The sequence below is a fragment of the Acomys minous genome (assembly GCF_964271855.1).
Source record: "Acomys minous genome assembly, chromosome: 1".
Lineage (NCBI taxonomy): Eukaryota > Metazoa > Chordata > Mammalia > Rodentia > Muridae > Acomys > Acomys minous.
In genome coordinates, this window is record NC_140483.1 from 41,451,388 (window position 1) to 41,463,536 (window position 12,149).

At 42.9% G+C, this 12,149-nt stretch overlaps 1 protein-coding gene across 1 annotated transcript in view; it reads left to right on the forward strand.

The window, feature by feature from the left end:
* The first annotated feature begins 476 nt into the window (after positions 1 to 476).
* Positions 477 to 12,149, forward strand: part of HMCN1 (hemicentin 1) — a 494,329-nt gene continuing 482,656 nt past the window's right edge. Inside the window, exon 1 of the mRNA XM_084782016.1 lies at positions 477 to 497. The gene's annotated coding sequence lies outside the window, so the exon portion shown is untranslated. The remainder of the gene's footprint in view (positions 498 to 12,149) is intronic.

The window sequence follows — 12,149 nt, forward strand, 5'->3', positions numbered from 1 at the left end:
AAGCCACCTGACTTCTTTGGGTATCTGCTAGTTTATCTATAAAAGGTGTGTGTGTGTGTGTGTGTGTGTGTGTGTGTGTGTGTGTGTGTGTGTGTTTAGAGCTCTTGATGGCAAAAGGTGCACTTGAGGACTAAGTGAAGCCAAATGAGCTACACAACAGATTTGGGAAACATACATGTAGAAGGATGTGGTTTCACTAGCAAGAGCGGAAGTCTAACTGATCACAAAACACCCGTAAAGTTACTTCCCCAATTTTCACACAGGATCTCACTTAGTGAAATTCTCATAGGGAATACTTTTTTCTACCTGAAAGAAAGAAGGCTCAGCTAGGAGAAACAGCTCAAAGCTGCCCTGTCCTACAGTGCTCACTTCTCACCTTAAAGTGAGGCATCTGGCAAGAGATCATCAGCAGGCAGCTGGAAGTGTGCTGGTGCTATGCTTCTTTTCACTCTCAGAACTGGAATCCCAGAGAAGGAAGTTGGTCTCCTTTATTCCATGTAGGAATAAGTACTATTATTGTTGGCTACAAATATATAATACTCTGAATTTTTGTTGTTAAAATATGACTGAAGGAAGAATTTAACATAGAAAGCCATCTTCTGTTGATTAAAAACAGTACTTTTTATTTCTTTATTTAGTTTTGGTTTCTCAAGACAGGGTCTCTCTGTGTAGCCTTGGCTGTCCTGGACTCGCTTTGTAGACCAGGCTGGCCTCGAACTCACATCAGTCCACCTGCCTCTGCCTCCCAAGTGCTGGGATTAAAGGCGTGTGCCACCATGCCTGGCAACAGTACAGTTTTTAAAATTATGTTTTCTTTAAAAAATAATTTTGTCCTTTAATAACAATGGTGCCAAAGAAAAGAATGTAGGAAACATGAAATGCTTGGCCTTATCTTCCTGCTCCAAATCCAATCTTTCTTTGAGAACTAAATAAAGAACAGGAAGTTTGTCACATTCAGGACCATGAGGAACTGAAGAAACTGAGGCTCATAGAACTGTGTTCTACAATTTTCTAAGCACTCCAACAGTGTTTTCTGTATCATTTACAAGTGATATAGCTTTTAGAGGTAAATAATTAATGTATACATATGTATATATGTATATATATACATACACAAACTTGGTTTAATAATTGGCTAATAATTATTGATATAATTGACTTACTCATGGCTTAGTGTAATTATTCACTGGATTAAATGAATCCCAGCATCTGTTCTTTGTTGGTATGAGCCTTGTTGCATCACCCAGATGTGTGTTCAGTAGCTTCCAGATCATCTTTCTGTAAACAGGTATCAGTGTGTTAGTGGTGACCTGAGGAGCTGGGACTAGACTTCTGCCCTCAGCAAGCATGGCTTCTGTTGCTAGGCAGTAGGTGGCAGAGTTGAGCTTGTCTTTTGTGGTGGCCTTTCTTCTCACCTGTCTATTGGGGGAGTTAAAGTCCTAAAATCACTACCTAAGCCAGCTCTGTTTTCTTAAGTCAAAATCTGTGGGTCTCTTTTATCCTACTTCTTGCATTGTATAGTGTACATTCTCACACCTCTTACGTTGTATAGTGAACATGCTTTGGTTTTCTTCCAAAAGTTTATAGTAATAATCTGAAAAGGATAGTGCCCTCCTTTTTTATAAGTTTTCTGTTTTGTTTTCTTTTCTCTAATTTCATTAAGTTTCTAGTATCCTCTTCTATCCCATAGAATAAATATGAAAATCAACACTACATTATTTTCTTTATGTCTTTCAAATTTTCAGATAAATCTACTTGTCTTAACATTATAATATAAAAAAATCTGCCTATTAATGGTGAGAGAATTAAAGAATGTACCATGGAAGGACACATGATCATCTTTTGATGTAAACATTATTTTTTAACATTTTATTTTATATGTATAGATATTTTGTCTGCATATATGTCCTAGCACCATATGCATGTCTGGTGCCCAAGGAGGCCAGGTGAGGGTGTCATGTTCTTTGGGAGTGGAGTTACAGATGGTATGAGTCATCGTGTGAGTGCTAAGAATCAAACCTGGGTTCTCTGCAAGAACAGTCAGTGCTGTTAACTGCTGAGCCATCTCTCTTGCCCCTAAATATGAGTCTTGAGATTGTTTATCAAGAAACAGATACTTGAAGCCAAGGAGAGGCGCTTGGGATGGAATTCAGGGATGGGCTGGGGAAGAATAAATGGAAAATGTGTGAAAGTTGGAATTTCAGAGTAGGGCGTTTTCTTCAAGGGTGTGAATGCTATGGAAAAAGCCAGAAGCCAGTTGATTTTGTTCTGATAGTGAAATACAGCATAGAAAATCTTTCTTACAGTCACATAAGAAATATGAGTGGCCTGATACCAAATGCAAAAACGAGCTAAGAGGATACCCCCATGAGAACTTCTTGAGATGACAAGGTGCCAATGTCTTTAAAATTCAGTCTTCATCCTAAAGAGAGTGTAACTAGACACCAGTTTGCAATGAGTGGGACTAAGAGAAGAATCTAAAATTGATTTGGTGGTAGGAACAGACAGCAAAAGCTTAACTCTGAATCAAAATGAACAGGTAATTGTTTTACTCACTTATACATAACTTACTTCATATTTCTTCTTCTTCTCCTCCTCCTCCTCCTCCTTCTTGATTTTTCAAGACAAGGTCTCTTTGTGTTGCCTTGGCTACCCTGGGCTCACTTTGTAGATCAGGCTGGCCTCGAACTCACAGCGATCCACCTACCTCTGCCTCCCGAGTGCTGGGATTAAAGGTGTATGCCACCATGCCTGGCTTGTATTTCTTCTCAGAAATATCTTTGCAATTTATTTGCTCAGTGAAACATTTTATGGAAAGCCTCACATAGCAGGGCCTGGTGATGTGTCCCGTGTAAGCCCAGCTACTCAGGAAACTAAGGCAGGCTGGTCACAAGTTTAAAGATAGTCTGGATTACAGAGCAAGTTCAAGGCCAGCTTGAGCAACTTCATAGAGCCTCTCTCGAAATGAAGAGGTTCAAAGTGGGTTGAGGGTAGAGTTCAGAGACATAGCACTTGTTTAGCATGCATGAGGCCTTAGTGCAATTCCCAACACCTGAAGAACAAAAAGTAGAAGGAAATAAAGGAAGAAAAGGAGGGAGGGAGAAAGAAAAAAAGAAACCCATGCTTGAAAGATATTTGAAGGGAAAGAGGTGGCAGGCACTGGTGTGAGTAGAGAAATCATTGATAGTTACCAAGGCTGAGTCACAAACATTTCTACAGTAAAATCCCAAATTAACAGGCAACTTAGTCCCCTTCCAGTTTTTCTCTTCTCCCTATCTTTCTAGTGGAATCCAGAAACCAATTTTGAGGAGTCTTCCTACACAGGGCCTAGGGATGGGACTTAGGCTCTCAGATTTGTGTGGCCAACACTTTTACCTGCGGACCCATCTCCAGGCCAGACCTCTCTGTCTGACCAGAAGTCATTACTCCCTCATTCCAGCCCTATCGTTTGCAGGAAGGAGCAATCAGAAAAGCTGTGAAGACTCCAGACGAGCCTTTCAGACCCTTTATTTAACACATAATTACATCAGTTCCCCTTGGCCAGTTGCTTTCCTACTCAGTTGTCCATTTTCCATGGAATCTAAGCTTAAAACACATATTATTCGGGTCCATGGATCTTTACTTCTGAAGGCTCCTTTGTCGCCTACAAATCTGAGTTGATTTAATTTGTTTCGCTTTTCTCTTGTTTGCTTATCTTTTGTCTAGGCATAATGGGCTTGCACGAGGCCTTGGACCTTTTTGTCTGTAAAGGAAGAAAACGTTCACAGACACGTGGCCACTATTTTAAAAGCCGTGGTGTCCTAGTGTCAGTTTCTCCTGCTAATTGTTTAGCCAGCCCTTGGCAAGGGAACAGCAGTCATTTTCCTAAACCTAAATTTAACGGACACCTGATAACTCTGGCCTTGCTGATAGAGACTCAAGTAAACAGAGTTGCTCAGGCACCACTGTACACTTCACCCCAGGAATCTGTGTGGGAGCGGAGGCACAAAGAATGAGACTTGCTTGCAAAGGAATTTGTCCCTGACCAAGGAGTTAACCTATGTTCTGTCACATTTAACCCTGTGGAAGAAAGCCTTCAATGTGATTTGAAGACCCTACACATGATGCGAAGAACTTAAGTCAGGTCATTCTTCCTTACTATAGAGAAGAGTCTGTAGCTTCAAATTGAAGAGTTCAGAACAGTTACCCAGTGATTGTTAACCTGTGCAAAACAGTGCAATTGCTTAGAGAGCTGTTAGAGGACACTGGTGCTGGGCCCATGCCCTACGCCTGACTCTTTATCAGTCCTGAAAGAGCTGGGGCAGTAAAGTTTTAAAAGCTCCCGAGAAGTCCCAACTTGGGAAACTTTGGTGCCTGGAACGAAGGATGCCAGTTAGGGAATGGCACAGAACGCCATCCCCGGAAGAAAGAAGTCTGCACGTTGAATGAAGGCGTCTGCGTGGAGAGTTTGACAGTTCTCTAGACAGAGAAGGGCCATCACTTTGCAAGGCCCTTCGTGGCTAGATTGGCCTTTAATTCATAGTAATATGAAGTAATTCGTGTTATTACCTGCTTCAGCCTTCTAAGAAATGGGATTACAGGTGTGAGCTCTGAAGTTCACAGGTGCATGAACAGCTCTCTCCTAAAACTGTTTCTGTTTCATGATCCTCAATTTTAGCTTCTCTCTTGGAAGCCTTCTTTAAGATGATTTTTTTTCTGCTGATGAAGACTTTTTTTTTTCTAACTCGTTCCTTCAAAATAGTGTCCTAAAAGCATCCCTGCATTGGTAGTAAATATAAAGCATGAAGTCTCTTTAGTCTGTAGGTCTCTTCTGTCTTAAAAGAGAACACACACACACACACACACACACACACACACACACTCACACACACACACATATCCTTATGTTACTCTTGCAGAAACCTATCCTTTCAAATAACCTGCTGTCTTTGTTAGAATTTTTATGGCTGTACTAAATATCATGACCAAAAATGACCAAAAGCAACCTGGGGAGGAAAGAGTTTATTTCATCTTATGGCTTGTAGTCCATTATAAAGGGAAGTCAGGCCAGGGCCCTGAAGCAGGAATGAAAGAAGAAGCCATGCTCACTGGCTCACTCCCCACAGCTTTCTTGGATTGCATTTTTATACTACCCAGGACCACCTGTCCAGGAGTGGCTCTGCCCGCAGGGAGCTGGGCATGCCCACACCAATCTTTAATTGAGACAACTCCCAACTGAGTTGCCTACAGGTGATTCAAATGGAGGTATTCTCTCAATTGAAATGGCTTTTCTAACTAACTCTACCTTGTATCAAGTTGACAAAAAACTAACTATCACACCCAGAATTATAACTCCTTTTCAAGGAAAAATGCAGTGAACAGATTTTGGTTTAACCAATAGGGAATCAGTGATTCACAAACTGGAGGGTCTAATGGAATTGACTACCATTAGAAAAATTCAAACGAGGGTCACCAGTAAGAAATGATTACTTTCTTTTTAACTTAAGCCTCTGAAGAGACACTGTTCCTTGGCTTGGATCAGAGTCTCCCTTGAGGAGTAATAACTTGGTGACTATGCCAGAGATAATTATGAAAGAGCTTGAAATGAGGCATATGGGAGGTGCCCTTTCAGTCAAATGCTGTGTCTTTCCTAGTGTACCCTTGAAGCTACTTAGCTCCATAGAGGTTCATGCCTTTGTCTATTGCATAGCTGTGGATGGAAGAAAAGTGATAACAACACAAATGATTTTGTCCAATGGACAAACAGACAGTTACCATCTACCCTGTGATTTTCCTCTTCTGTTTGTTCAGTAGTTGATGATTCATTTCCGTATTCCAGATTGACCGCCAGTTGTGTTAGGGGTTCCCCAACCACCTTCAGACTGGACAATCAGTGACCGTCCCCCAAAGGGCTTGCACAGCAGCCTTCATCCTGGAGCAGTGAGCCCCGAATTTTGACAAACTAGGTGTTCTGTTAGAAGTACAGGTCTATGGGCACACGGTGCTTACATGGCATTAGCTACTTGGTCTCCATCCCCCAGGGATCAAACTGACGCTGTGTGGTCCAGTACATCAGACAGATAAAAATAGTCTTAGCAAAGGTCATCTCCAGAGTGTTAAGCTTGCAATTGCAGAGGATGAATAAGCCAGAGATCACTTTTTTAACCCTTTATATACACATGCCTGTTTGTATTCTTCACTGACTGGTTAACACTACTGTTAATTTTGTCTTCCTGGTTTCCTTGTCAATGGGCTAAATAAAGTCTTTGGCACATTTATATTTCACAAGTCATGACTTCACCTTTTTAAGGTTAAATTTAAGAAGCATTGGAACATAAAAGTCACGAATACTTTTGCTTTTATTTGTACACTATGCCTTCCCCCTCCCAACAGCTCTCCTTAAACGTGTGTATGCTCACCAACGAGAGCACATAGAAACACTGAGGCTCAGCGTGCACATTTCTTATTTCATGCTTCGTGCCATTGTGCAATGTTGTCTGTGTTAATTAGGAACTTGGTGTGTCTACATGGAACTTTAATATGCACAGGACATTCATAGTAACTGCCTTGTCCACATTTCCCTCTCTTCTATGAGTCAAATGTCACTGCCATTATGAAGATAATGAGAGAACTTCAGACTTAATAAGGTTATTGTCTGAATTTATAACTGGGAACTGGTCTGACTTCTGAGTAGAGACCGAGATCATATACTCAAGACCCTGTGGGATCTCAAATTTAAGATAACAATCTGAAGTTTTCCTCTTCTTCTGACCCCTTTTTCCACTTTCCCAGTTTCTCAAATGGAAACCTAATCCTCTCTCCTCTCTCTCTCTCTCTCTCTCTCTCTCTCTCTCTCTCTCTCTCTCTCTCTCTCACTTTCCACATCCAGCCTTTCTTTAAACCTCTTGGGCTCCATAATAGCTTTCTGTTTCTGTAACAAACACAAGATAATGAACTTTAAAGAAAGAGGGTACAGTTTGGCACATGTGTTTGGAGGATTCTGGCCTAAGGATGGTTGGTTGGTCCCTGTGCTTTGGGCCTGAAGAGAGGCAACGTCGTATTGGAAGGCATGTAAGCTTCCCTGATGGCTGGGGTATTAGAGAAAGGAGGAGGGGCCAGGGTCCCAAGCCCCCTTTTAAAACACATCCCCAGTGATCTAACTGTCTCTCACTAGGCCTTATCTTTTAACTCCCAAGTCCCTACAGGCTGGGGACAAGTCTTTGCCACGTCACCTCCGCTGCATGTACAGACCCAGAGTCCAGCAGCTTCTCTCTGTCTCCGCCCATGGACGTCTTTCCATGTTACCATGTCCACTCCTACTCAGGACACCAGGTCCTTCTGCAGGGCTTCTTACCCTTTTATCTTCCTTATATTTCAGTGTTCTAGCTGGAGTGACCATTAGTTAAAAAGAAACCTCAACATTGTGCTTCAAATCCTCCCATGCCATAGTTACTCACTCCCTAGCATGACTAGGTCTGTGTGATCTGACTCCATCTCCTTCCTCCATCCATTGTTTTTGTCCACCATATTCTAACCCTTTGGACTGCTCTGTCCTTCAGACATTCATACATGCTCTGACTGCTTTAAGGACTTTGACACATTCTTTTCTCTGCTTGAACGCTGCCCTGCCTTGCTCTTTGACCCCCTAGCTGCCTGGATAACACATTTGCAACCTTTAGTTTAAAAACATTGCTTCCTTGGAGTCTGTCTTTAAGCCACCCAGCTCAGCATTAGTCTCTCCTGTCTTTTTCTAATTACACCTTGTTCTTTGCCTTGTGGTACTTATTAGAATTATAATTAAGTGTGAAGTTTTTCATGTCCCACAAGTTCTATGACAGCAATGATTATGTCTGTTTTACCCAGAGTTATTGCTTGGCAATGCTAGTTAGGAAAGGGCTTGGTATAGGGCAGGTTCTCAGTACAAGAAAAAGCAAAGTGCAGCCCAGAGCATTTACTTCTAAACTCAGAGGTCATTCTCTTATTTTTTTTACTATTTATTGTGCATTTACACTCCCAGATCCACTCTGCCTCCATTTCCCTTAGAGAAGAGAGAGAGAGAGAGAGAGAGAGAGAGAGAGAGAGAGAGAGAGAGAGAGAGAGAGAGAGAGAGAGAGAGCTCAGGCCGCTTAGAGATATCTACCGAACATGGCCTAACATGTTAAATTAAGACTACACACAAGCCAAGGCCTGTCATGCCAATCCAATAGAAGGAAAGGGGTCCCAAGAGCAGACAAAAGAGTCAGAGGCACAACCCACCATTGGGAGTTGCACAAGAGCACCAAGCTACACAACCATAAGGCATATGCAGAGGACCTAGCTCTACCTTGGAGCCACACAGGGTCTATGTTTGTCGCTTCAGGCTCGGTGAGCCATTATGAGCCCTGCTTAGTTGACTCTGTGGGCCACGTTCTCGCAGTATCCTCTACCACTTTGGCTCCTACCATCTTTTCTCACCCCCTTCTGCGGGGTTGCCCTGGTTTGCCTAGTGTTTGGTTGTGGGTCCCTGCGTCTGCTCCCCTCACTTGTTGGATGAAGCACTTCTGATGACAGCTGGGCTGGGCACCAGTCTACCAGTCTTCATAGCAAACTATCATTAAGAACCATTTCATCGACTTTGGTTTTGTTTTGTTTTGGGCAGTTGCATTTCATTCTATCATGGGTCTCTCTGGGCTGTCTTGCCTCGATGCCCAGGCAGTGTCAGGTGTAGGTGTCCTCTGGTGGATCCTAGCCACATGAGTGTGGCGCCTACCAGTGGGACTCCAGCAACAACCTAGGCACAATCTGTCCTGCCTGCAAGATGTGCTATGGTAATGGCAGCCAACCATTGTCTGGTCCAACTTGAGGTCCCTAACTGTGTGTGTGTGTGTGTATGTGTGTAAAATATGATGCATTTTTAAAAGAGAAGTTTGAAGGTGAGCATGCTGCCTTCTTAGAGTTCTTGTGTCTCCACTGCAGCAGCGCATACGGTGTGATTCCCTCCCTGTGAGGTGTACTGCAATGTTCCCACAATAACCCTTTAAAGGCGGCTTCCCTGAGCCACACTGTAAAGATCTTATCACATCCATTGAATGGCTTCTAGATTATAGAAAGCAATCTCCTTAAATCAGTGGAAGAAATGGTTTATGTGTAAGGGAAAAGAAAATTACTGCCTCTTTCTGATAAGATCCAAAGAACATGAGCCTTTTGTTAGCATAAAGAACGGGGAAACAAGATAACCACAGCTCCCTGGTGGCAGGGAGCCTGCCCTGTGTAATTTGGTGTTCTTCAATTTTCTTTTTATGCAGCCAGTTTTTAAAAAGCGTCCTTGCAATGGGTGAGTGAACTGCAGCACCCTGAGCGGTAATGACTTCTTACACTCACGTGGCAGTCATGAACAGTACGGATCACCACGCAGTGTCCGCAACTTTCTTCTAGGGTACTGTACTGAACAGCTAGCTCTACAGAACGCTATTAAATTGGTCCAAAGAACACTTATTTTCCTTAGCAGCTTTCAGTGGTGGGTAAGTGAGCCATTGGCTAGTGCTTGGGAGCTGTAGTCCCAAGGGGTAGTGGTGCTGTAGGTTCAGGACTCCTTCACCGCCTACTGCTCTTTCAAGGCATCACACTGCAGTGCCTGATTGGAACTCCAGAGGGCGTTCATGAGTACTTGTTGATGGATCAGATTTAGCACTCACACCCCTCACTCCACTGTCATAATGGTGGCAAAACCCTTTTAGATCTGGAAGGGAGCGTAGGTCGATAATAACAAATGCTATTTTTCTAAGCAGGTAATTTAATTGACCCCTGGCATTCAGGTGAAGCTGACATTCTATGGAACAGGGGTGCCGTCTGTTTGGATCCAGCAGGGTACTTAGATATATATGGGGCAGAAATCAAAGTTGGGGTGCAGAGAGCCCTGAATTTCTTGTAGCGAGTTTGAGACGTTTGCCGGCTTTATCCTTAGTCCTCCAAGCTATGGGTGCCTGTGGCTCTGCTTCCCTGGGAGAGTGGATGCTTCAGTCAAGGTTGCGTCTCCTCCAGGGCCCCTTTTCGCACCAGCATGTCCAGCCTAAAAATTGCTGAGTTAGGGGGAAACCGAAGGCTCAGGGCCCTGGATATCTCGCTTTATACAGAAGGGCATTCGTTAAATGCACGAAGGAGGTTTGAACGAGTAGCAACTAAGAATGTGATAGATGTCCACGGACTGCATCAGGTTTCTTGCCTTGAAGTGTGCTAGAGAGCTCTAAGGGCTACTTTACAGTTGTATGGAGCTGAACAGAAACATCTGATCACCGACAGTCCTGTGCGCTGCGCTTGCCGTCAGGACCCGGCCCTGTGTCGGTAGCCTGTCTAGGTCACTCTGCTATGCAGACTTTGTTTCTCTTACAACTGTCATTTGTGTTTAACTATTTCCCATCTTCTATCCTGGATTAAGTTCAAGGTGGAACTGATATCAGCTGAAATGATAAAAATATTAATTTTTAATAATAATATAATATAAATATATAATATAAAAATATAAAAGTTGAGATTAGGTTGTGCCCTGTCCCAAGTTACTCCATATTGTATAAAACATGCTTTTTTTCTGACTGTACTTCGTCCCATAGGTTCCGTTTTACAAGCAGCTGTTGATTCCATTTTGGGGACAGAGGATGCTTCTGCACCTGGGTGGACACAGGACCAGCAGTGTACATCTGGCACAGTCTACTTGACATAGATGACAAATGACTTATTTCTGGAATTGCAAAGGGTGCCCCTTATAAATATATCATCAAACTTAATAGAAAACATAGGGCCATATGGGCATATTAAAATTTTATTAGGAAAGCCAAGTCCAAGAATGTATCAGACATTCTAGACCAAGGAAAGGGTGAAACTCCTTCATCCCAAACACATAGGCACCTAACACTGTGAAGGTAGTGGCTTCTCCTGTCCTACTGTTGTCTAGCCACAAAGCAACCTGCTACCTGACCACCTAGTGTGTGCATCAAAGAACAGAGGGCAGAGAACTACCTGTCCGAGAGGCTTCAGTTCAGCTCAATTGAAAAATATGGCCTACTCGAATGACCCTACATCTTGAATCTATGGTCCAGCAGCAGCCACAGCAGGAGCCACAGTAGCCCCACAGCTACAGCAGCTACAGCAGGAGCCACAGTAGCCACAACAGTCACAACAGCCAGCCTCTGCAGTTACAGCAGCCACAGTAGCCACAGCAGCCATATCAGCCTCAGCAGCTTCTGCAGCTCTGGCTTAGTTACCTCATCCCTACAGACTCACTGACATTCCTGTTATTTTCTAAGCTCTTTCAGGATTATTTGCCTCTTGAAACGTTTGTACCCATTCTGTCTCTCTCTCTCTCTCTCTCTCTCTCTCTCTCTGTGTCATTAGTACTATATATGTGTATGACTATATGTTAATATATGTTGTATATATATAATAAATTACTATGTAATGAGTAATGTGTGAGAGTTAATAGTATCAGTCAATTCCCTTAGCCACTTGTCCACCTTGTCCCACAAGAAAGTTAACATTAGTAATTAAGATTAGAATAAGAGAGCTTGTGTTTGCCTTGGCTGGGTCTATCAAGGACAGCAGGAGTATTTGTACAGTGACACTGCAGTACAGGGACACTGCAGTATCTTGTGAATTCATTCTTATCTGATAAACTCTGACACTGTGGAAAGACAAGTGTATTCCTCTGTCACTGTCACTGGTTTCACGCCATGAACATGTTAGGACTTCTTTAGAAATTGCACATATTCCCTGGGATTTAACAGGCTGGCATCACCACAGGACAACGTGTTTGTATCATGATGTGACTTTTTTCTTCTTGAGGACCTTTCATGTTTCACATCGAGTTTAAGATTATTTACTCTTAACAAAAACCTGGGTCTATGTAGCCTCTTTTCTGTCTTTGGGATTTACACTGACCCCCTGCCTCCTCCTCTGCTTGGTTGCTGTTTTATTTTTCCAGAACTCTGGTCATTTGCTTCTCCTCTTTACAATTCCTTCCCTCGTCATACGCGTTGTCAATGATGCCTTAACCTTGAGGATACTGTGGCAAAGTCCACTTAGCTGTTATAAATAGGGAGTAGGCTGCATGTCCTAGATATAAAACAGAAAACCTAAACCTACCTCAGTAGTTCCCTACCTATGTAAACAAAATCTGGGGACACTGGCTTCCCTGGGGG